Source organism: Equus przewalskii, chromosome 4, assembly GCF_037783145.1.
Source record: "Equus przewalskii isolate Varuska chromosome 4, EquPr2, whole genome shotgun sequence".
Lineage (NCBI taxonomy): Eukaryota > Metazoa > Chordata > Mammalia > Perissodactyla > Equidae > Equus > Equus przewalskii.
Window position 1 is genome coordinate 48,200,573 of NC_091834.1, and position 21,358 is coordinate 48,221,930.

At 34.6% G+C, this 21,358-nt stretch overlaps 1 protein-coding gene and 1 long non-coding RNA gene across 7 annotated transcripts in view; one reads left to right on the top strand and one right to left on the bottom strand.

Annotated features, from left to right (window-relative positions):
* AGMO (alkylglycerol monooxygenase) overlaps positions 1-21,358 on the bottom strand; it is a 339,471-nt gene that overhangs the window by 270,295 nt on the left and 47,818 nt on the right. The gene's annotated exons all lie outside the window — the stretch shown is intronic.
* On the top strand, positions 4,384-9,919 carry LOC139082808 (uncharacterized). Its single transcript, XR_011539065.1, has 2 exons — positions 4,384-4,471; positions 9,667-9,919. It is a non-coding gene; the product is annotated as an uncharacterized lncRNA (long non-coding RNA).

Below are 21,358 nucleotides of genomic sequence, written 5' to 3' on the forward strand. Positions count from 1 at the left end.
AGTCAGAGACTCATTGGAGTTCAGCCACTGGCTGAAATAGTTACTGACTGTGTAACCTTGGTTGGTCCACTGAGCCCCTCTTGCCTTATGGCAAGAGATAGAGTGTGTACTAGGACAGTAGGAATGAAAAGGGATGGGCAGAATCAAGACCTTCTTAGTAGTAAATTGGACAGGATTTTGTGACTGGCCAAATGTCAAAGAGAGTTAGAAAAGAAGAGTCAGTGCTCTTAGATGACAATGCGATACCTATGAAATGGTGAAGTCATTAACAGAGATATAGAATACATGGGGACAGCCAAGATGGAATAGAATTTCATCTTAACACAAGTTAATTTTGAAGGGGCTGGAGGATACCCAGGAAGAAATTTCCAGTTGATGCTAGAAATCTAGATCTCAAGAGAGAAAGTTCAAGTGAAGATTTGGATGATTGTAATGTCCAACGTACTTGGAAAGGCATCTACAGAAGACCAAAGGAATGAATGATCTCATTCAGGAATAGCTGATTTATAGGTACAAGGACCAAATAACAAAAACCTAATGGAAAGAATTTTTAAGGTCTAGGCTAAAACAGAGGAATAGGTGAATGACTAAAGAAGGACAGTAAAGATGTAGGAGAATCAGAAGCCATGTCATAAAATAGGAGGCAGACATTCAGGAAAGATGAAGTAATACGTAAAGAGATAAAATAAAATAAGCTCTAGAAATATGCTATATAATTTAATCATTAGGAGCTTGTATTTACCCTTTGTAGGAAAGGTTTTGGTAGAGTGTTGGAAACAGAAATTAGATGGAACAACTTTGAGGAGTAAATAGCAAGAAATTTGAAAGTGAAGGCAACACAACATTAATAGTCAAAATAGACATTGTATTATCATGACTTCAGTTTTTTCAACATTTAATTTTTTTTCATTTTATCTATTACACAGGCTTATAAATCTTTAAAACATACAAAAAAATAGAGTAAATGTTTTCTAAAATTTTACAGCTGCAGGTATCCATAATTAGAATGTTAATAGATTGACTTTCCCAAATTAAATCTCAATTTGAAGTCATATTAAATTAAAGATGGGAAAAGTTCAGAATATTCTCATGTGATCTAAGTGGAACTTCTCTTCTCAAACCCATGTAATACCAAAATTAAACTTTAAGCAATCTTAGATCACTTAAAGGCTTTGTACTCTTTTCATTGTTATTATTTCTGATTTTTTTAATTCTCAAGGACAGCAAACTACTGGAACATAAACATTTACTCTTATATACTTACAGAGCTTGAAAGAAATAAAGTGAGATCAACTTCACCATCCTTTTTTAGAATACCCATATATACAAATATTTATTTCAAATGTACCCTTTTCTTTGTGGGAATTGAATAGGTAATACATTTCTTATTATTTAATATGGCATGTATATTTTTTATGAATAATTAAATATATTCATAATTTTAGACCTACATTGCATGTTTCTTAAAAGAATGACCAGATCCTTCTGGGAAAAGCAGCTGCCTCTGAGTAAAAATTAAGTACTCATGGAGATACATTTGCTCTTTTGACTTAGTGATAGATTGCAACTCCAGCACATTAAGATGAACACATTTCCCTACGTGGTTTATTTATACCTCTAGAATAATGTGCACATAAATCAGAATCGTACCCAGTTGTCATCATTATCATTTCCCCATTTCCTCCATAATTCTTTGCATTGATATCACACACTGGTATGATCTCACAACTTTGCAAGCTGGAGATGAGATATTAAATACCACTGTCATTAGTGGACAGAGGTAACACTGAAGTACAGACCTTTACATTTAATATTTTCTGACTTCATTGCATATCTAGCCATAAACTATGATACAAATAGTAAAAAGAAAAAAAAAAACAAAACCCAAAAGCGAGATAAAAATTGCGGGTCTACATTGGACCTCTTAGGAGCATATTCCATTCTGTGTAACTATACAAATGAGATCATTGCCCAGGGTCCTTCTTTCTGCTTTAATTATCAATGAATAATGTCATGATTGTCATGTCTCAGCCATACTTGGCAGGACATGGGGGAGAATCTGAACTCTTGAATATTGTTTAGTAGCTTAACTATAAATGAGGATTACCCCACAATAAAGCAGCATTGTTTCAGAGACAATGTTAACTTTGTGATTAATGAGGTGATGGATGAGGAACATATGACTATTTCCAGGTTCATTCCAGCATTTTTCTTAACTTCGACCTCAGCCAAAACTGTCAGCACTAATGACAAGATGACCAGATAATGTTTCACCTGCGAGTGGGGATCTTGACTGCAATTTAAAATTTCCAAAACTTCCACAAGGCACAGCTCTTATGTAAAGCCAAGGCTTTTTTTTTCTTTCAAAAAGCTTGAAAACAAATGGGACAGCAAATCTCTGAGGAGGAAAAGAAGCAATTCAGTTTGCACTTTTGGAAGCTGTGGAAGCATAGACTGACTAGCAGGGTGACTTGACTGCCCGGAGACTGGAGCATAAAAACAAATAATTTTGTATTAAGAAGAATCATAACAATAAATACGAGACTAATTCTGAATGATCTAGTCACTCAAAATGCTGGAGCCTACAATTTTTGATGAAAAGTTTTTGAAAGATGTATTCAATTTTAGTAGTTTGCAGTAGATTTTCAACTCTTTGAGGTTAAGGACTATGGCTACTCAAATCTCTAAACTTCACAGGACCTAGGACTCAGTGCTGTGGGCCATTGTCAGACTTTTGGGGGGAAGTTCTGGCTCAGAGAGAACACACTTATGTCAACAATAATCATAGGGTCATAAAGTCTCATGCTGTGATAGACTTTCTCAAGAACTCATTATGAAAAATAATTTACAATATATCAAAAAGATTTTCGAAAAGCTGAATGGAAATGTGTTTCTTAACAGGAAGGATCCGCAGTTAAGCTCCGATGTATGCAATAAGCAAATTATTTTAACCCATTTCCCCTCTGTGAAGTGAAAGTACACAACTAAATATGGGAGATCCTTTCTAGCACACTAAAGCATTCTAGAATCATAATATTTTAGAACTGAAAGAAACCTTAGATGTCACCCAGTCTAAACCCTCAATTTTATACATAAGAAGTTAAAATGTAGTGCTGACTTGAGAAAGGTCACACAGTCCCGTTGTCAAATCACAGAAAGAACTTGATGTCAAAATTAATTTAAAAAACATTTTTATTCCGAAAAATGGATTTGTTTGATATTTTAACGACATTAATGTGATCATATTTCTTGACAATATTTAAAGGAACTTAGTCGTGGTAATGTTGGCCTATACGTTGTGCCTTAGCATGTGCCCATAACACATATGTTTTTATACTGTATATATATATATATATATATAAAAATCAAACCAAAGTATTCCATCTTTCTACATGAGTGAACTCTTTCATAAGGTAATTCAGCACATGTAACGTGATTAAGAATAGACCTAAAACTCACTTTTGACTGCTCATTTAGAACAAACGTCAGTAGGAAACCAAAAAATAGGAAATCTGGCGTCTGTCCTATTTTTGCAGTTCCACACTGAGCTCTTTATATGTTTGTCATGTCTTTCATTAACATGGCCAAACCTAATTTTCCTCAGTGGAAAATATCAAGAATCTGTAAATCTACAATTATAATACGCTTACTAAGAAAGAATTTAAGTTTATTAAATGTAAATCTGATAATGCTTTTCCAACTTATTTAGAATTTCTAATGTTGTAACTCAGCTAGACATGACTGTAGGCTAAAAAAGAAAGAAGGAAAATGTTTGGAGAAGCAGGATTTAAAAAGGATTTAAATGGGCTGTCAATATAAATGGTTGTATTTTCATGTGAGATCTAAAAAGCAAATTCATTTCTATGAGCCTTAATTTTCAAACCCTGCAGTAGAAATACTTCCAAATCGTCACGTAATAGAGCATTAGAAATGAAATGGAGTTTAATAAGCAAGGTAAGTTAAAGGCTGGGTCTGGTTCAAATTGGACTCAGGCAAAATTTGGGGGCAAGTAAGTGATAAAGTGTCACTTTACATGGAAGCTTATAGATATAAATATGTAAAAAGTGGGAATACATTGCAGTAGAAATCTAATTTCACTTCTGTTTTGCCTTTATCCTTAAGGAATGGAAGATGACCTCAATTATCAAGAATCATTGCTGTTTGAATAAGGAGAGGATATTAAGAAAGAATTATGGAAACCAAGGTAACAGTATTCCAAAACAGCATCTCAGATTTCAAAGATTTCTGTGAGGTTACATTAATCCACATATGGATTATATCATTCTTGACATTTTACTGAAAGTAGTGAACTACAACATTCATGAAAAATTCAGTCTGTGAAGATTCTTTCCATGGAATGCTTCTTCACGCCCCATTGTGTGTTTATTTGACGAGAAGTTCCTAGAAGGGCAGGACATGGGCATAGGAGATAGCTCTGGTTGCTTTGTCTTCATCTTTCTATGGGCATAAAGTAAGTTATTATCTCTATAAATTTGTACTTCAAATTAGATTCTTTTCAAAATTGGGGAAAAAATACAAATCTTGGTTTGTAGTGGTGGTGGTTTTATCTTTCTTTGTTTTCTTTTCTTGTTTGTAAAGCGATCTTTATTCTAGCTCCTGGTTTGTGGTCTCTGGGAGGAAGGCGAAATGGGAAAAAACCAAACAGTCCTTTTCCTTCTATTGAGCTTTGAAAGTTGCCGATAAGGTTATGTGTGTTGGACTTTAAAACGTTTGAAACACATTTCCAAATATTGTGAAACATGTAAAACAAAATAGGCAAAGGTTTGCGCCACTTGAAGGACTTTACACGTCATGTAATTCAATTCTTACAGCAGCCCTCTGAGGTTAATTTTATTATTATCATCCTACCAATTTTATGGATGAAGAAATGGAAACAGAAAAAGTTAACGTAACTTGCCACTTGAGCTGCGATTTGACTCCAACATTCTGGGTCTAGAGACCACCTCTTAACCGTCATGCCTACGTCTTACCTGAGGGTATACCTACACAAAGTGCCCCCAGTAATCTGAGAGGGCTTTTTTCTCACTGAATTACATCGGTTTGTGATAAACAAATTATGTATGTATAACAAAAGCATTATTCTGTCATTAAATATCCATTCCAGAAAATGCCTGTTTAAAGACAAATTCTAAAACTGCTTTATGTGTTAAGCAAAATTGATAATCTCAGATTAAAGGAATGAATGACATTTTGAAATAAAGCACTAAAGAACAAAAACAACATATAGAAACATATAAATAAGAAAAGATCTCTTGGCTGCAGTATCTGGATGCCACTGAAACAGGAGACTAAATTGGTTATAGACTCTGCCCCATAGACAACAGCATATGTTTTCATCACATAACTGTTGCATACACACTCACTCTGTTTGTCTAATCCTACCCTGTTTCAAGGCTTAACTATGTTCAGCCAGGCAGCATATGATGAACATACAGGAATGAGAACTTGGGGCAGGGAAACTGAAAAGATTGTATATTTGTCAGAAGAGTAAAAAATAGTTTTTTAATTTACAAACTTTGAAAGGAAAAATTAGGCAATTCTTGTGGGCTACCTCATATTTCTAAGTAGCTGGTATCTAAAATACAAACAACGTACAAATAGTTCCCTGATGCTCAGCGAGCTAGTAAAATAACTTTTTTTTTCCTTTTTGGATTCCAAATTTGTTGCCATTAATTATCACAGGAAATAGTATTGCCTTGATACTCCAGACACTCAAAGTGACGCTTCCTTTCTTGTCTAACTTTTATTAGTCTCTTCAGAATCACCGCTTCGAAATTGATTTTCTCATACATGAAAACAATAGAATGTTCGTCAGTTTCCTATTTTTAAGTCAAAAGTCTAACAGAATAAAACTGCAAATATACCTAGAAGTTACTAATTTAAAGCAATCAGTTTTAAATTGTTTACCCAAATGTCAACGTTTTCCCACAGTCATCCCCTGTTAAAAATAATGCATACGTTAGTTTAGTCACTCTTTCTCCCCCTCTTTGAAAACCAGAATTTTAACCTGAAGACCATGCTTGAAACTTTTGTAAACTGTAGGAATTATCACGAATAATACATAAAGCCAATTTTTCATAGATGATAACCAGAAGCTTTGTTTCCCCAGAATTTCTGTGTAGTGCTTCAAAGTTTGAAATTACCTTCTACATATACTCTTAAAATGTTAAAATAGTTCCAAATGATGTTTCTTCCCCTCATATTACAGCAAGAAGGTCGTAGAGAAGAAGAGACATTCTACACTTTAAGGCATGATTCGGTCCTAAAATACACTTATCCCTTCCTGATGGCTGTTTAGCTGCATAGTATAGAGAGAATAATAATTTATGAAAAGACCAGGAAAGCATTATTATCTAAATGTATGGACTTGTCAATGTGGAGCAAGCTTTCCAAACTTTATTGAAAGGTGTTACATGACCTAAACATTTCCAGTTATAGTGCATAGAGTTAGGGAGGCTTATGCTACAGCAAAAAACTACAAATAGCTCAGTCTTCCTTCCACAAAGGCTGTAAGTCCAAAACCTGACTGCAAGTCAGAATTACCTCCGAACATTAAACCAATACAGATTCCCTGGTCTCACTGAGAGAGATTTTTATTTTCTTGCTTTGTTATGATACTTGTGCATCTATATGAAAATATAAATTAATAAAAACATAATAGATAAATAAATAATCACATAACCCTACGTGATTCTGAGACCCAGCCACATTTTAGAAAGTCTTCTATGCTGGACATCTGTTGAATTTTGGGCCACTTTGCAACCAAAGACTTTTCCTATTTGTAAGTAATCACAAAATATGCCAGGGGAAACCTTTGCCCCTTCCCCCAGTGCATATTAAAGAGACACGTAGCCTCCAGCGAATGCTCCATCATTGATCAGCTATCATCCATTCTTGGGGATAGAAAAACAAAGGCTGTTTATACTGAGAGTTTAATTATACTTATGATATAATATAAGTATCTATACTTATAATATAAACTCTAATCTTAATTGGAAAACAAGCATAGAAAAGTAGGAAAGTCCTAGACTAAGAGTTAGGAGAAGTTGAATTCACATAACTAACGCACTCCCTAATTTGATATGTAACCTTGAGCATATCATTTAATCCCAATAGCCTTTAATTCCCTTGTCTATGAAATGAGAAGGTATGATCTGGTAATCTCCAAGGGTCCTTTTATAAGAAGAAGGATCACCTCTCTCAAGTATCATTGAAAATACACTGAAGTTTAAGGGGAAATGTTTAACTGCCTTTTCCTTTCCAAACTTAGTGTGGGTCAGACTGTAAAGTGATCACTGAAGCAAAGCAGCCAATACACTTTACAAAACCCAGGAGAGTGAGTCCGGCACATGCACACAACATGGCTGTGACTTTCCTGTCTGCTGACAGACTTCAGATCTTGTCACTAGCACAGTCAATGGGGTGCAAAATCCCGTGGAATTTGTTGAACTGAACAAGACACCACACATAACGACGGGAACCTCAGACACCAGCCATGTCATGCGTTGTCATCGCTGATCCTGTTCCTGTTCTCATTCCAGGGCCAGCCAGAAAGTCTGTTATTTACATTAAAGTAAAGTCCGTTCAGATCAGATCAGATCTTAAGCAATTATTTTGACTTAATCAAGACCTTCTCTTTTATTTTCAAGTTAATGATTTTGTTTTTGAAAAATATACATCCCAGATCACCAACTTTATCTTAAATTTGGTGCCCTAGAAACCTAATGTATCATATTGTTCATCATCTGGGATAGGTACTAGGAACGTAATCTTGTACAGTAACTTTATATCGTGTTATGTCAGACAAATGAGCTAATAAACGTTACACCTGAAAGTGATACAGCTCTGAGGCTGAAGAAGTTAGGCACACAATTGCTCACACATAGTTTTCATTAGAATCAATATAAGTATCTGTAAAACCAAAGCAAGGATGCACTGTTTTACATAATCGTTTGCTCTGCAGAAATAGTAGATGTTAAAAAAACAATTAGTGTGGAAAAGAAGGGACATCTCAAAATAGGAGGCCCTTTTATGTTTGCGATTGCAGAGTTTAAAGTGACAAAAGTGAAATGAGGCAGGCCAAGAAAGAGGAAGCCAATCAGAATGCAGAAAAATAGAATGGAACTAATACAAACAGGTGATGTGAAGATCATTCTCAGTCCATAGAAGTCTACAGTTGAAAGACCTGAGAAATAAAACCTAGAAGAAAATGAGTCACTGAGAAATTAGGTGACTTGCCTGACTTCACAGGACTAGAACTCGGATCTCCAGACTCCTGAGCCAATGTTCTTTCCACTATATCCCATCGCTCCAGTTTAGGTTATTTAAATATTTCCACTGAGTGTAGATGGTTCAAACTGGAAAGAGATTACCACTTTTTCTCAAGGACCACCATGGGATGAAAATGAAGAAGCCATGGTGATTTGGGTTAATACTTGCAAACATAACTTAGTAAGAGTCATTTAAATAAAAATTGAGCTTTCTTCTCACACATCAGGCATTCCTGCATTCCATCTACACTGAGGGCCTACCTTGTACCTGGGTATTTCCTCTGTAGTATAGGAGATAGGCATATAAATAGATGGCTGCAAAAAAGTAACAGTGGTGATGCAAGGTTATTAATAGGGCTAGGACAGTAAGGAGGAGCGAGATTATGAAGAATGTGTCCTTGATAAATGATTGTAAATTGCTGGTGTATGAAATATAAGATTACTCAATTTCTCAAATTAGAATATGGAGGCTTCAGTCATGTAGCAGAAAGCATAGGTTTATGAGTATAGAGAAGCTCTGTTCAGGATATCTTCAGTTTGAAGTTCTTTAAGAAAGGTCATGATGTCTTGAGCCAGTTGACTATAACTTCCTAAAGTTTGGAATGGGGGATGGAATACAAACAGGAGACTGAGTAGCCTTCAGTATGTAGTCGATGCCATGGAGGGTAGGGGAAAACACTAAAAGCAAGACAGATAAGGATAAAATCATATAGCATCATAGAATAAGGAGTTATAGCATTTCCTACCACTAAGTAACAAACCAATAGCAAGATATCACAATGAGGGTAAGAGTAGATGAGTTTTCTAAACTGCCCTAATTTTGGCTGGAATTCACCTTCTGGCTCCATACGAATTAAGCACTCTCCAAAATTAGCTGAATTCTTTAGCATCAAAGTGTAAAATACTTTTGGATGGAATTTTCTTTATCTGTCCTCCCATTTCATAAGAAAATTTTACAGCTTGGATCTTATAGTTCATATTTTTCTAAGTCTTTGCTATTATATAAAGAAAATTATTGGGAAAGTCACCTGTTATTGTCACAGGAAAGTGGTCATGATTGGTTGAAGTCCCAGTCAAGCCCCACTTGAGGTTAAAGCAAGTGAGAATTTAAGGGTGTGTTAGCCATGATGATTAACTAATGAATAAGAAACCCTCACAGCTATAGGTTCGTAAGTGTCAGAGAGAAATAGAGGCAGCTATAGCATTGATATATACTGCCATATCATCACAAGACTGTGGAGTCGAAGAAAAATTACTTCTAGATTTTAATAGTCTCACTTCACTGCTTTAAATGGAAATAATGGCATACGAAAGGAAAAGAAAATAGGTGAGGAGGTAAGAGATGATGGTTCTAATACAAAATATTTTATTGCAGACATCCCATGCACAGTTCCTAATAATGCGAAGATCTGGAAAAGTGCAGCAGAATCTTTGTCAGTAGGAAAGACTTTGAGAACACTTTGAGAGCAACATAAGTGTTGGGAGTTACCACCCAGTCCTTGAATCTCTGCCAAAGACATCAAAGCTTACCATGAAGAAGAAATAGACAGTTTCCTCGATTTTAGAAAGGCACAAGCATCTGTAACAATAAAGAACACTTTATAATGATAAGAAGATCAATCCATGAACAACTATACCTGTCTTTATTGTAAATACATCATAACATAGCTTCGAAATTTTTACGCAAAAAGAAAATGACAGAACTAAAGGGTAAATAGGTAAATCTACATTTGTACTAGGAGATTTAACAGACCTCTCAATAACCGATAAGACAAGTAGACAAAAAAACTTCGTAAGGATATAGAAATTAGGTCAACTTTGTTAATTGTGTTGTTTAGGATCCACCAATACATAATTCAATTCTTTCTGAGTGCCCCTGTTGCAATTTTTGGACTAAGTATTGAACCATAATCAAGTTTAATAATTTTCAAAATACTGAAATAGTTCACAGTATGTTCTCAGAACATAGTGGGATTAAGCTAGAAATCAATAAGAAAAATCTAACTAGAAAACTCCAAACTATTTGAAAATTAAGCAATACACTTATAAGCAGAACAATGGGCCAAGAAGAAGTTACAATGAAACAAATGATAATAACATAACAAATCACAAATTTGGGATGCATATAAAGCTGTGCTGTGAGTGTAATTTATAGTTTTAGCACACATATTAAAAAAGAAGGTTAAAAATCAATGATATAAATATCCCTCTAAAAATTTACAAAAATAAAATTAAACCTAAAAAGAGGAGAAAGAAGGAAATAATAAAAATAAGAGCAGAAATAAAAGAAACAGAAAACATATGATAAAGAGACTCAACCAAAGCAAAAGATGGTTCTCTGAAAAGATTGAAAAAATTGATGCACCACTAACAAGACTGATAAAGAAAAATGTAAGAAAGGCATAAGCTACCTATATAGGGAATAAAAATTAAAATATCACTATAAGTCCTACAGTCCTAAAAAAAAATCATAGGATGACATTATGAACAATTTCATGCCAATACATTTGAAAATTTAGATAAATCAGACAAGTAGATACAAACAAAAATTTATGAAAGGAGAAACAATAATTAGAAAATCTATATCATGGTATACTTCATAAAGAAATTGAGTCTGTAATTAGAAACTTTCCCAAATTAAATATCCAGGTCCAGGTGTTTTCAGGTATGAATTCTTCCAAACCTTAAGAGAGAAACAGTGCCAAATCTAAACACTCCCATATACTAGAAAAATGAAGGACACTTCTCATCTTTATTTTGTGGCTAGCATTTCTTTTGTACCTAATCCTGAAAACGAAATTATAAAAAAGGAAAATAATAGTATCGTATCAGTGAAAAATAGTGAAAATTGATGAAAAACACTAAAGTACAAGATGTGTCAGAGCTGGAGAAAAAAAATAATATCACATACTTAAAAATGTTACTGAGGACCATCCTGTTTATAAAGTCTTATGATTTCTATTCAGCTAGATTTCTACATCAATGAAACATGTAAAGGGCTAGACAAGAAGCTCTAAAGGGTGATGGGTGAAAAGAAGTAAATCAGATAGTGATATAAGATAAAGTGATATGAGTACAGAAAGATAAAAGAATGATCACGATAAGAAAAACATGCTTTGTTTTTAAGTATGGGAAAATGAGAGAAGAGTAAAAAAAAGAGAGATACAAAAATGATGGTCAACAATGTGAGCTCAGAAGATAAAAAACAAAACTAAGAAACTCAGATTACCTGTATCTGTGGCCATGAGATTTTAGCAGCCTCCATCAATTTTCTCATGTTCAGTTGAGGTCTCTGGGGGGGATTGTGCTTTGACTGTCAGGGAACCCTGCTCAGTGTTAACAAACGCACATTGTAACTCATTTCTTAAAGCATAACAGAGATATTTCTCCCACTTTGGTGGGGGGTATGCGAGAAGTTGGGGCCTGATGGAGATTGATGGCAGCCTTGGAAGAAAACGTAGATGACAAATTACAGGCTTCACGCTCTTCACACAGTGCCCTCTTGATCATTACCAGGATTGTGTTACTCCTTCTCACTATTCTTATAATCAAAGAGGAGTAATTTCTTGTTTACAAACAAGGCTACCTTCTTAGTGAAGCATGTTTTATTTCCTTGTGTCAACCTCTCCTTTACAAATAGGCCTTATTTTGGGCTCCAGGGTCTGGAATATTCTAAGGCTACTGGTATAGTTATGGAGGCATGTTTTGGTAGTCTTATTAAGTTCAATTCCACTTTACAGCATTTTTGCAATTTTTGTGTTTTGTGGGGTTAAGAAATGCTTGTCAACAGCAGTTTTGAATTTCACATTCAGAACAGTATAATTGCAATGCCACTGCTTTTTCCACTGTACCATGCAGTCCACACCGGATTCTTGCTATATCATTTGGAGACAACACAAACCACCCTTCATATGTACAGAGGTGTTGCTATTAAATGTTTGCAAGCAGACATGGACTGTAAGAGTGCTGTTTAGTATCCAGGCTCTATCTCCCAAGCTCAGTGGTCTCCAGGAGCACATCAACACAAAATCTCCACACAATCAGGGGTGTAATTTGGATTTAGGAGGCAGAATGTTGTTTCTAGAACATGATGTGGCCTATGTGTAGTTCAAACCTATAACCCCGGGTTTATGGAAAACACTTTCTCAGGAATTGAAATAAACAAACTTGAGAAAGTGACAACACCTCATAAACATGAACACATGGAAACTTTGCTTGACAGAGCAAAACATTCAAACGACTCCTGAATTTTTGTAGACCATCCTAAATAAATACATAAAGAAAAAAAAACAACTTAAGTTTTGTAAAAAGGAAAAGCTAAATATAGAGAGACTGACAAAATGTGGTTGCTGAAATAGTGCTGTAATTAATTTAAGGAATCTTAAGTTAATTATAAGAACACAATCCCAATATACCCTACAATGTAATAGTGATTTTATTGTCATGGCAAATAAAATTAACAATATAGACTTTTGATTTCCGAAAAGATAAAACAATATTTCTTTAAAAGTATTTTATGTTATCTCAAAAAAGTTATGATTATTTTGACTAAAATACGTCCTTTATAGGGAAAACGTCTCACTAACTGGGAAAAATTATTTTGCTTTAAGTAACCCGTTTTCTCTATCTTCTGCTTCACAAAAAAAAAAAAATATGCAGGTGAGACAAAAACAAAGAACCACTGAGGCAATAGTGTCCTTCTTTGCTGCCCTGATATTTTGACAACCACCAGGCACCTCCTCCATCCCTCCCGTCCTCTGTGGAAGACCTGTCAAATCCCATTCAGGATGAGTAGATGAAGAAAGCTAAGAATTAGTGAAAAGGACATGGAATTGCTCATTCTAAAATGGACTCTAATCTATTTAAAATAATGGTGGATTAAAGTTTTTTTTACAAGGATTTTAAATGCAGCGTTGTATTTTATGCTCCAACTTGGTGAAAAAATGAGATTCAAAATAAATTGTAAGAACTAATTAAAATGGAAAAATATAAATGTGAAACAAAACAGAATCATTGAAAATGTAAATTATAATGCGAGTTAGAGTCTAGCCTTGGAATGGAACACAGATAAGCAGTTAAAAGCCACATATAATCATATAAGCTTTGTGACTGGAGCATCTTATGACCTTCCTATGCTAGCAAATTTAATTTGGGAGATGAGTGAATATATTAGATAAAATTGAATAATATACTTATATTGAAAAAGAAGGTTACAATTTCAGTTTCATAATAATTTTGGTATCTAATAAACTATACACTGATTCTGTTTCTATCGCGTGCTTTATCTGGGCAATTTACTTAAATATATGATTATTTTAAAAGTTGCAAACTTCCTAAACAGAAAGAGACTATTTGCTCCCTGCACACTATGAAAACCAATAAGAAAATTGACTATTTTATTTAAACATGTTTCTTAATCACATCTTTTATTTTACATTCAAACCATTTTGCCAAACAATGTCAGACATTTTGAGGAAAAACTGCATAAAATAGGCATGGCTTTCCAAAGTAATGATAACTATATTGAGAGCCCTTAAAAACAATCGAAAACATTTTATAAATTCTTGGATTATCAGTGAAAACTAAAATATATATTCATCCACAACGTCATTAGAACAGACACAGGAAATAGTACATCAGCTTCTGAGAATAACGACCTAATGAATTAAAAATCTTTAAAAAAATTAGCAAGAATTCAGACAAGTCTTAAGTAGTTTTTCTCTTTAACGATATGCGTATAATTTTTCACAAGATCTACTTAGAATGAAGCTCTGTTTCTAAGAAGGGAAGGAAGCGGCATATTTTATTGCTGGCCCATAAGCAGAGAGCAAGGCATAAAGCCACTAAGTTTATTGAAATGTGGAACACATTTTCCCCAGCTTCTCAAAAGCTATTCAATGTGAGCTTCAGCTTAACAGAAGGTAGAAGGTACTTTTTTAATATTATACTCCTAGTGAATCTCTTTAGCCTTGGAATAAAGATGCTCTTTGGAATTGTAGTTTCCTGGACAAATTACTTAAAAACATATAGTTTGACTCTCTGATCATTCACAATGTGTACTCAGAGCCAGATACCTAGTGCAAAAGAAGAGGAGTTTTGTTTTGCTTTTTTTTGTTTTATTTTTCAGGGAAACACGCTAAAGGGCAGTTGACCTCTGTCATACTATCTTGATGGTAATATTTGGGAACAACTTTAAGCACTCAAACTCAATAAATTTTAAATAAACCCATTCTTGACATTATCATGGGTCATATAACATAAACCTTGTTTTATCATCTATTTGGCAAAGCATGGGAAACTACTGGGCTTTGACTTAACCTTAGAAAATCATTCAGGATCACATCATATATTTCATTTAAGCCACAAAGCACCTAATAGTCCTGAACAGTTAGTAAGTACTTCATAAATATTTGAAGATTATTGAATTCTCACAAACTATTCCCAGGATAATTTAGAACTGTCAGCAAGAAAGACTATATTTCTGGCATGTTCATGCCTGACCATAGGTTTATAAAAACATATTCTATTGTGACCCTTACACTATAGGCAAACAATAATATAAATATAATTTGCACTAAATTATTCTCTTTGTTATTCAAGAAATCAATAGAAAAAAATTATAATATTTGATACACAGATTGTGTGTTGAGTTAGTTTATTAAAGCTAAAGATTTGCATTCAAATCGAACAGTCTGGGAAAAGTTACAGCGTAACACAATCAGTTTATCCTTAATTTCTTTTGTAACAATTGATAAAATATGAAGATTTCAACAAATTACATACTATGTCCTCTAACTATGAGCACTGCTGTAAAAAAGATTGTTTGTAGTTTTTAATGATTGTTTTTGAATTTAGGAGAGGCCCTTGAACATGTTCAAGATAAATAACTGAGAAACATTACTTTCATAATAGCCATAAAATAACTAACATTTATTATGAGACTGTATAGAATCTTGAGGAGCCTTTCACTGGGGAAAGAAAACCCTAAATGAGAGTAAAAACTGGTCCAACTTTAAGAATTTTCTTTAATGCAGAAGAAAAAGAAGAATCTAAAATTAAAACTGTTATTAGAAGCAATTGAAAGCAGGCAGGAACTGAAGCTGTGCCTCGCAGTCTTGGCTATTGTTGTATTATTGCAGAGTCCCATAGGCAATCCTCACATGTACAGCACATCCTGGATCTTTTGATTCTTTTGTCCTTCCTCCAACCTGCGCGGCCAGGAACCTTCAGCCAGGAAAGATTTATGGAGCTCCCACTAACAGGGTCAACCCTGTTTTATCACCAGAGGCCTTCTTCGTAAAAATAATAACATCCATCTACAGCCCTGTTGGGCCGATTCTCTTGGCACCAACATTCTGTGTTTATCTTAACAACCAGCACACACTCAAAGCCCCCGGTTGAAATGAGCGCCGTCATCAATTCTACTGGGCACAGTAGCCCAGACTCCTGTGGTCTGTCAACCCGATGTCATCTAAGGTAGTGAATAGGTCAGAGAGTCTGTATACTTCAAAAGGTTGATAGGGTTTGCGTTTTGAGATGAAGATAGTGAGTTTTAAGGAGAAGAATTTGCAACAACAGGAGTAAACATATTTCAATAGAATCAGGAGTAAATGACCCCAAAGCACAATGGAGACAAATTAAAATGTTACACATAACTGAATGGAAAAAAGTTAAAATAGTTTTTAAAAATAAATTATTTTTAGAATGTGGCACTCTGAATTGAAATACGCATAATTTGAGGATACTTATCAATAAGTTATTACAATGTAACCTTTGTTCTGCATTTAGGAGTCTTCTCTAAGCTGTTTTAAAATATCAGATTTATACAAAAATAGACTCCTGTGTTGTAAACAATACATGTTTTTAGATAGGAAAAACTCACTCCCTTTTAGTAGTTTCTGATTTAGAATAGTTTGCGAATCAACTAAATTATTGTTCCTGAGATGTCGATAATTTATTTAAATCATTAATTTTACCTTCTGGTAGTATAAATTTGTAAGATTTTCCAAAATGTTTTGGGATTTCCTCTTGAAAAGGAATGTGCATAAAATCCAAAGAAATGCTCAATATTTTATTGTAATTGCATAAAGTAGGTCTCTCAGAAAGATCATTCTTAACAATCGTAGTCCCCTGCGCTGTGATGAGAGAGCTTTTTCATGGGTATTTGGCCAAAGGTTTTTTTCTAGAATTAATACTCCCACTCTTCTTCCTTAAGTGTCTTGGGATTTTTAACATCCGCAACGCAGACAGGAACTTGGTTTTATGCCTCAAGAAAAGAATGGATCTTTTTTCATATAATAATCTGCAGTGCAATTACCAATGAAAAAGTAATATTGTGCACCATAAAGTGAGCAATCTGCAAGGAACATTTTAGTAACAGACAATTCTAAATGCAGAGAGCATAAGGAATTTAAATCAAGTGAAGAGGGAAATCAGTACATAAAAATAAAAAATAATCCCACCATTTCATATACAAAGTAAATTGGGGGAAAAAATAGAATACCTATTGTCTGCTACAGACCTTGAGCTCATCAGACAGCCATGTTTTAAAAAAAGTCTTTTAATTTAAAAATCTAATTTTACTGCTCGAAGGCTGTAAGTAACCAGCTATATTGATGAAACTAGTTATTGATACTAGCTTAGCACAAGACTCAATATTTTGGTAAGAATGTCACCGACCATCAGAACTTTATGCCTAGTGGAGGCATAAAGGAGAGTCCTGATGGGTTAGCATCTATAAATCTGAGAACTCTAATCTGCTCAATCTTATAGGTGGATTACTTTTATTTGTTATTTCATTAATTTCTCAGTCCCTTAATCAACAAAGATGTATCAAACATCTACTGTATGCCCAGGCCTTAGAAGATATAGAGATCATGGAGGAAAGGTCCCTACCAACCAGCATCTCGTGGTCTAGTTGGGAGGACAAATGTGATCAAGTAATAATTATTTGATGTAATGAGTGTGGAAATAGAAAATAAACTATACTGGGTGTTATGAGATAAGTAGTGCTGGGAAAGTCTTGACTCCACAAGGGATCTTAACATCCCTTGCTGAACTGGTCTCACGCTGGTGGTTTTTTTCTTTTTTCTTTTTAAAAAGATTTTATTTTTTCCTTTTTCTCCCAAAGTCCCCTGGTACATAGTTGTGTATCTTTTAGTTGTGTGTCCTCTATTTGTGGCATCTGGGATGCCACCTCAGCATGGCCTGACCAGCGGTGCCATGTCCGCGCCCAGGATTTGAACCGGGGAAACCCTGGGCCGCCAATGCAGAGTGCGCGAACTTAACCAATCACCCACGGGGCCGGCCTCACACTAGTTTTTATTCTATTTGCTCTCCATTACTTATGAGACTATAAATAAGTAAATTCACTCAAGTTTCTGCTATTAAACACTTAAATATAGTACTTATTATGCACCATACCTCAAAGTGCTATAATATAATGTTCTAAGGACTTTAACAATATTAATTCATTTAATTCACTTCATCATGTTAATAACAAAAAATAAATAACCATGTCCTAAAGTTACAATTTAACAGCACATCCCAGGATGATATCCCAAAGACATGAGGGATTATCACATGCTACATTTTAAGGACTTGGCATTCATCAGTTCTTGTAAAATTCACACTTTTGTATTTGTGAGACAACAGAGCATAACACAGGAAATGTAGAAGATGGAGATGAATTGGAGTAATTTTTTTTATATTTGCAGTGAATAAACAATATGTAGATCTTCACAGAGGAACTAAATAGCCATTTTGTGAATCCTAAAATGTTAGGGACTAAAGTCTATCACCTTTCAACCCACTGGGGGAAGGAGAAATGTCCTGGCTTCACACCAGCTACTCTAGTTAGACCAAGCTAGAAATATTTGCAGTACAGTTCTAGAATCAAGGATCTAGCCCACTAAGACCTTGTATGGTGTCAATACTAAGAGTGATAGCAGTATTAAAACCTCATACTTATGGAGGGTTTCCTGTGCTTTCAAACACAACATCTTATTCGATACTCATTTTAGGATTGTAAATAGAGCATGATGTGTTTTTCATTTGGGGCAACTGAATTTCTGTGAAGTGAAATGACTTGCTTAATATACGACAGCTAGAATCCAATTATCAAAGACGGCCAGTCCTGTTTACACCCTCCTCCATACCAGGGTTAGTGTATCTCCTCCCTGGAGATAAGACAAAGCCCTGATAGGTTACTAAGGTGGATAAATGCAACTTACGGCAAGCTGTAGCAGGGCCTTTTGAGGCCAAATACTAATCATAATGATGACAATAATAATAATAAATTCTCTCACTAGCAATGGGAATGTCCTGATTTTCTATACAACTACGCAAGTTCTGTGGAGGCCAGAAATGGAATCCTCTAGAATTGTACTTTCCAAATTGTGTCCTTAGATACCCCAGGGCCCCTCACAGCTATACTTGACATCTGTCTGATCCTACACAAATTACTAGCTCAAAGTGTTCACAGTTCCAACATTACATTGCCCTACATTTCTTTCTACGACATCCTGTCTTCATGAAGTGGGGTTTTCATAAAACACAAGTACCGTGCATAATGCAATGCAGGAAAGGAAATGAGAGCACTGGTGTGCAATCTGATTCCCAGATTTGAGAAACTGTGCAGTGCCCAATAGACACAATATCCCATTAGGAAGTAATTGTGGTTGTTTAAGAATGAAATAAATGTTTTCAATTTATATGTCTTATGTTTTCAAACAGCTACTAAGTTGTTAGGACATAAATACTTTTAAGTTGATTTGACCTAACTGCCTAATAAACAGAACTGTTGGATATTTCTCTTAGCCTACGGATGCTATGAAAAGTAACTGAGACACTAAGAGCATCATAAGCCAAGAAATGTTGGGAACTGCTGTTCTAGAAGGAATATCTAAATATCTCAGTAAATGGCTTCTTAAGCTTCCTCTATTAAGGAAAATGAAATACCTTTGCAAAATGGAGAATATAGGAAATCTTACCTTTATTAAGTTATTTTGTATTCTTCCACAAAGTAATGGATATTGGACTTGTAAAACACTAAGTTATTGTTTCTTTTAACAAAAATGGAATATGTTCACATAGTAAAAATTCAAATAATTCAAATGAACTTACATTAAAAAATATCCCTTCCCTTTGAGTCCTCCAAGTTCCCTGAATTGGTTTGAACATAAATATTTCTGACCTTCTTTACATTCTTTCTCACTTGAAGCTTTTATATCATTAATACTCTTTATCGCATTCTCCTTTTGTTGCTGATATTATTATTATTATTTTTTTTTTTTTTTCTAGACCATAAGCTCAATAAAGGCAAGAACCTTCTTTACCTAGTTCATCATTATTTTCCTGTTACTAGTAAAGTACTTTGGACTTAGTAGGCATGCAATAAATACGTGTTGAATTAATAGATGAAAGAAAGAAGGAAAGAAGGAAAGAAGGAAGGAAGGAGGGAGGGAGGATGGCTTCTATACCTCTGCCTTTCTCCTGGTCCTTTTACAGCCTTTCTTTCTGGTTCTGCTTTAGGTTTTTTGGCCAGCCCCCTTTGCCTTCTCCTATATCTTAAATGAAGTTTGCCATTTCTGACCTTGTTATTTTCTTCTCTTATGATAGGATATTTAGGATGATTTATAAGGGTTTGCTATTGTAACTAATGCTGCAATAAACAATTTTCCAATTATTTCCTTAAGATATATCTGTTAGAGTGAAAATTTTGTTTCAGACTTCATGTATAAACATCTTAAGGATCTAGATTAAGACATTGCCAAGTTATTCTAATAAAGGTTATATCAGAGCTTTATTTGTTTTATTTTCATATAACTTCCAGCTTACTTAAAAGTTACAGACAAGGTACAAGGAACTCTCACATAATCATTACCCACATCACCATTCTTTTGTATTTTGCCCTGTTTATTATTCTCTCTCTCCTATGCACACGCACACGCACACACACATTAAAGATTATTGTCTCACCATTTTTTAGCAACTTGCAGGCTTCATCTTCCTTTACCCCTAAATCCTGTCGTGTGTAATTCCTAAAGACTAGGATATTTACTTACAAAATCCCAATACAATAATCAAGAGCAGGGCATGGTTTTATTTGCAAGGTATGTTCCTTATTTCCTCCTCAACACTAAATTAAGACTCTTAAGTTCAATGAGTCCCACACCACCATAAGCCTTCAGAATCTGCCACTGTATATTACACATAGTGGGGACAAAGTAAATATCTTCTGGTAACTTTCTCAAGACAAAGAGAAAGGGACTTTCAGAGGCACTCCTCTACCAAGTTTTGATTTGAAAACAGAGGCTTCTCAAAATTAAAACAGATGGAGGTCAGGATGTTTGAGCACAGCTATTCACAGGCTGAAACATGTGCTACAAGTGAATTTAGTACCAGATCTAGTGCGTTACCACTGATTATATTCATGCTACAATTAAAGTAATTACTTCATTTTAAAATTAATTCACTTTAAATATGTTTAATGACTGAAATTAAAATGTGCAATTATAGTATAAATACATGAAATGATGTTGTAGTGTGTTTATACTAATTACTGTGTGTCAGCTGAAACAGCTGTCGTGAACACTTAAATCTGTGCCCAGTGACACTGTTCACAGCCCATCTAGCAAAGGTGTTCCTGGACCAAGTGTTATGTGGGAGAAGCGCGCTCACTGTGGTGGAGGGTTTGAGCAGAGAAAAGTTGCCTTTTTCCTCATTAGTCTTGATAATTATGTAAAAGAGCAGCTAGTTTATAGAAAATGCCTAATGCATGAATATCCTCTTAAGTATTATGGAAAGGATCTTGATTTGAGAGCTCCATTTTACAGGAGTACAGAAATACAGCCACAACCTACCAGACTAAATTCAGCATCCTGAGGAAGTTGTAATACTGATGCATAGTCACTCTTGAGAGCCCATTGACCAATTTTTACAAATTGGATGAACAGGCAACTGTCACTCATTATAAATAAACTCTAATTAATGTTACTGTGCATTTGATGACTCTAGGACATAAGAAATTTTACCATGCCAGTATGCCCTGAAGTATGACTTTTTTG